This window comes from Leptodactylus fuscus, chromosome 9 (genome assembly GCF_031893055.1).
Source record: "Leptodactylus fuscus isolate aLepFus1 chromosome 9, aLepFus1.hap2, whole genome shotgun sequence".
Taxonomy (NCBI): Eukaryota; Metazoa; Chordata; class Amphibia; order Anura; family Leptodactylidae; genus Leptodactylus; species Leptodactylus fuscus.
In genome coordinates this window covers 79991902-79997901 of record NC_134273.1, presented here as the reverse complement: position 1 = coordinate 79997901, position 6000 = coordinate 79991902, and positions in this window count along the sequence as shown.

The following is a 6000-nucleotide window of genomic DNA, read 5'->3' as shown; positions in this document are numbered from 1 at the left end:
TCAATATGCAAATGAAGTCTCTGGAGCAATGACGGTATTGTCACTTACCTCTTTGGAGCATTGACAGCACCCCCATTGCTCCAAAGAGCTCATTTGCATATTGAAAAAAATGGAGACATCCAATTCACAAGGGGAAAATACTGTTTGATTCGGGTGACGCTAATCTATGTATCTGCAGGATTGATATGCTGGTTTCTAGGACACACTGCAGTTCCTGGCCCAACCACAAGAGGCACTAGTGAACCATGCAAATTCAGCTGCCATTATACCGTAGGTCCATTTCTAGTATTGTTATGCATTACACTACTAATAGGATCAGTCACTTGTGATTTTTTGGACAGGACAATGTTGCCTGGGCCAGTGGGACAAACTAGGATTTGTAGTACCACGTCTGCTAGAGCAGTGGCCCCCAATCTTTTTTCCACCAGGGACCGTTTTCAGCAAGATAATTTTTCTATGGCCCGGTGGGAGCGGGAAGGGGTGTGAATAGGGCGGGGAAGGGGTGTGGTTATCCCACTTGTGATAGGCAGCGCGCCCAGTAGAGGTGAGTGGCTGTCAGCCACTGGACCCGGAAGACAGAACGGCAGACTGCGGCCGCAGCGGAGCTCTGAGCCTGGCCCTCCTCTGCGGCCGTGGTCTGCCATACTGTCACTGAATGTCAGTGTTGTGGAGCCGGCGAGTGCCCGGGCCTGAGCCGGGACCTGCCATTTGTCTGAGATACCATACTATACTGGACAAATCTCAGGTCCTGGATCAACCCGGGGCACTCGCCGGCTCCACAGCAGCTGTTAGCTCCTCACCGCCAGTACGCGGACTGGTGCAACATGCCCCGCGGCCCGGTACTGGTTCACGGACCGGCGGTTGGGGACCACCAGTATATCATATTATAGACAGCTTCTGGTCCATTGAAACTCATACAAAGGGTTAAGCCAGATATATCCAGTATATAAGATGTTATTTGTACACAAGTATATAATGTGCGCGCTCGCTCGCTGTGTGCGACACTTTTGCCGTAATGTACTTTTAATGATGTCGTTAACGTCTTCTCATTTTCTTGTCTTGTTTCCAACGAGACAAAAAACAAAAAGAGACAACAGCTCCGGCCCGCTCCGCGTCACTATTAATCTTGTGTCGCGCGTAACAAGCATTTATTATACTTGATGCCTCCCGTATATAGGAAAGGAATTTTTCGGATAATTGGCAGGTTAGATTATAATGCGCAGGAAGCCGCGCGGCTCACATCTGCGGTGAAATGAAGCGCGGTAATTTCAGTTTATTGTTTGCTCTAAAGTTAGAGACCAAACAGCAAATGAAAAGGTAAATTCAGACTTAACCAGGTCACGTAATAATAATATCCTATTCCAGCAGACAGAAAGAGACTTTCCACATTGTAGTTGCCATTGTTCTGTGCACGCGGCGCAGCGGCGGAGAGTATAGAGCGCGATATACTGAGACTCGAGAATGAAGAACAATTCTTAAAATAGTCTATAGAACTGAGAACTAGAGGTAACCACCGCTCACCGATGGTCTTCAGTCGTCAGCCCAGCGCAAGGGGAGCCTCCTTCTCCTCCAGGTGAAATAAAGATCAACAAGATCATGGCTGCAAACCCTACCACTCGCTCACCGGATTCCGGTACACCTTGGCGTATTCCCCCCGTCTTGGTCATCCCATCTTGGTCACCTTGTGGCTCTGTCGTCCGGTTTCTCCATAGCTGGTTTACTCCCATGGCCTGGAATTCTCTATCATGAAGGTGGAGGGCTCCGTGTCGAAAAAGTTTTGACTTCTCCAAAAAATTTGACCTTGTTCCTCAGGCAACTTGCATAAAATCCATGATAACTTTGCCCTTCTTAATACTTTGCGCAGCCCACAGTCGGGGTTCATTCCAGCACCCCGACCTTCCCGTGCTTCTTCCAGCTACTTCTGTTTTATGGGGCCCCGTGGTTGTCGCTCTTATGGGGTAATTTGGTTTGTTCTGTTATAGGACACTATGGCTGGCTGTAGGATATGGACATGTTATGGGTTACCCCGGCACTATAATTGTTGGTATTATGTTATTACGTCATTATGTGTGTCGTCCATTATTATGAGGAGATTATAACGTCGCCATTACATATGTTGGAAGAAACACAAGTGACAACCAGGTTTAACTCATCATACTACATTGTTCATCCAGAAAGAGGTAAAACAAACCCCATAAGGAAGGAGCCAAGAAATTATAATTGTGGGACACCGCGGGTCTCAAGAGTATAGGATCACCTCGGTACAATGCCCTTAATATGGTCCGAACCATATTATATTCATTTATTGCAATCCTACACAATATTTATACTAATTTTATACTACTCATAATTAACCATAGATACCAATAGTTCCCCATAGTTCCCCATTGTTTCTCAGGCCATGTCCATTGATCGTTGCTGCGCACTGATTGGATACATTATTAACCCTTGTCCTTCCTCACCTTGTTCCGCCCTCGTTTGTTCTTTACAATTAATAAATAACCGTCGGACGCGTTTTCGACAGATGTTTCAGGTCACAAGTTCTGACTTAAGTATTTATATAAGGTTTAACAAGCCAGACATAAATATGTCCCAGGAGTTTACATACAGTTTTCCACAAAAAAAGGTATTTTAATGTAGGACTTCAATTTTACCATATAAGACAAGTCTGCGATCCATATTGTTTATTTTACCTTCATATGATACTTATAAGGAATGGGGCGCGCGGGGTAGTCGCTAATAATGTAAATTGAACTCAGGTGCTTGTGTAAACCAGAGGTTGTGCAAAAGATAAAGTGGATGTCAGTGATGGTTAATGGAGTCCGGGGTCAGGAAGCCAAATCCTATACGGCTTCTATAGGGGATTCCTACTGTCTGTCTATGTCTCTAGCTATTGTGATACTACAACCCCCAGCATGCCGTGACACATAGGCGTAGAGTGTAGCTGTGCCCCAGCAATGGAGTTAGAGACCAACTGCATCAAAACTGACCAATAAAGGGAATTTTAATTTGAATTAATTATTTTTCCATTTCACTATCTATATTTTTAGTATAAGTACTATATACTGCAATTTTCACTCTGGCCACTAAGCCTAATAATAGCCTGATAACTGCCAATTCTGTAAGTGTTTTCATACTTTTACATCACAGACAGGATTACAATAATAGCGAACACCTCTATAGATAACACTCATCATTACAAGCACTACTGATGATGTTACAGTTTATCGACTCCCAGTCTGAGTCTGCAGGGAGAGAAGCATCAAATACGGTGCATTATAACATGTCCGATCCTTTTGTTCTCCGGTAGATGCGTCTGGCAGTTGGTTATTCCCTTTTTACGTATTGAGAACACATGCACACTCAGCTGAGCCAAGTATACATTGATATTGCAGGGTTGGAGAGATCGAATGAGCATTTTGCCCACAGGTCTCATGTGTATGGCCACCCTTACTATGGCGTACAACACTCCAGACAATCTCATAAACTGGCCGATGATTCTGATGTCCAATAATCCGGAATCTGAGATTCAATGGATTCTGCTGTAAGGAAATTATCGAAGCCTAATATTAGAAGATTCTTGTAAAATCTGTTTAAGAAATTGCAGTTAATGCATTTTTCTCAGTATGAACAAACAATAACCTGGGGGAGGGGAGTAAATACGGGCACAGATTGCGGGTTACTAACAAATCTGTCTAACAACAAAAAAGGTCTCGGAGAAGGGAAATGAGAGCAGATTTATTGAATGGGAACAGGCCATGGCGCAGGCTGTGCAAGGTGGAGTGCCAGCTCCAAAAAGTGCTATGAACTGTGCCGTAATGTCAGAAGACACACAGGCATCAATCCTAGTGGAATATATTACTAGATTCCTGGTGTATACATCTTATATTATAGAATATGGAAGAAATAGGATAGATATCAATAGATAGATGCATAATGGAGAGATAGATAGATAGATAGATAGATAGATAGATAGATAGATAGATAGATAGATAGATAGATAGGAGATAGATAGATAGATAGATAGATAGATAGGAGATAGATAGATAGATAGATAGATAGATAGATAGATAGATAGATAGGAGATAGATAGATAGATAGATAGATAGATGATAGATAGATAGATAGATAGATATTAGATAGATAGATAGATAGATAGATAGATAGATAGATAGATAGATAGGAGATAGATAGATAGATAGATAGATAGATAGATAGGAGATAGATAGATAGATAGATAGATAGATAGATAGATGATAGATAGATAGATAGATATTAGATAGATAGATAGATAGATAGATAGATAGATAGATAGGAGATAGATAGATATTAGATAGATAGATAGATAGATAGATAGATAGATAGATAGGAGATATATAATAGATAGAAGGATGGATAGATAGATAGATAGATAGATAGATAGATAGATAGATAGATAGATAGATATGAGATAGATAGATAGATAGATAGATAGATAGATAGATAGGAGATAGATAGATAGATAGATAGATAGATAGATAGATAGGAGATAGATAGCATATAGATAGATAGATAGATAGATAGATAGATAGATAGATAGATAGATAGATAGGAGATAGATAGATATTAGATAGATAGATAGATAGATAGATAGATATTAGATAGATAGATAGATAGATAGATAGATAGATAGATAGATAGATAGGAGATATATAATAGATAGAAGGATGGATAGATAGATAGATAGATAGATAGATAGATAGATATGAGATAGATAGATAGATAGATAGATAGATAGGAGATAGATAGATAGATAGATAGATAGATAGATAGGAGATAGATAGATAGATAGATAGATAGATAGATAGATAGATAGATAGATAGGAGATAGATAGCATATAGATAGATAGCATATAGATAGATAGGAGATAGATAGATAGATAGATAGATAGATAGATAGATAGATAGATAGATAGAATTTCCACATAACATCCATCCTCTCCTCTTTGTACCTCTCCATGTGAATATTACTACACAGGTCAGTAGCCTTGATGGTTTCCTCGGCCTCCAGTCATTATCACCCCTCCGCGGTGTCAGATAATGAGTCAAAGGGTCGAGGTGAGAAGGATATGAGGAGATCCCTTCTGGCCCCGGGCTATCGCTCCACCATCCTATTAACACCACATCTTATATGAGGCCACCACTTCCCGGCCACTCATTATTACCGGGCCCCCTGCAATGCTCCCTCCCCGGCAGGTGTAAAGGGGCCCCCAGTGTAAATGAGAACTGTCTATGGGATTCGTACAAATATTCATTTAAATAAATTAGAACTAATGCTGAATATTCTACAATAAATGAGGTGTCCGGGGTCTGGAGATTGTGGGGAAGACCCTTAGTCCAGGTCAAGGGGCACGACCATAGCATGTAGGCTATTACTGATTTTTACTGTTGTGTGAATAAGCCTTTAGGATACATTTTGCACCCGAGGGGCATCACACTGTATGGAGGGATCCGCGAGAGCCGACAAATATAGAACACAACGACAACCTGTTACAAAATATGTGAATAACCCCATTCACTTGCATTGAATTTCTTGTTGCCTTGTGACGTCGTGTGAATATAGCTTTAGTCAGTGACTTTTTCTTCTGAAAGATAAACCCATTAGACAACCCAAAAAGGTGACCCCCATCTGCCAAAGCCAAGGGCCTCTAAAGAAAAACCACGAGAATTGGATCCTGTCTCTCCCGCTGGAGGACCCGTCCTGCCCTGACCACCCTAGGATAGGAATGGACATTGTGTAATACTTCATTTATCCTGTGGGGTTGCTGAAGGAAAATGAAACTCACCCAGGATTCTCTACAGATCTGACTCTTTTTCAATCTGATCATTGTGAAGGATCTGCCGAACAATATTGCTTAGGCCGCAGATTATTGCAGAGTCCGGCCCAAAAATAAGCAAAAAATTACGAATATGCCTGAACAAAAACTGGATATAATTCCTCAGCAGTGATACGGTTTGTAT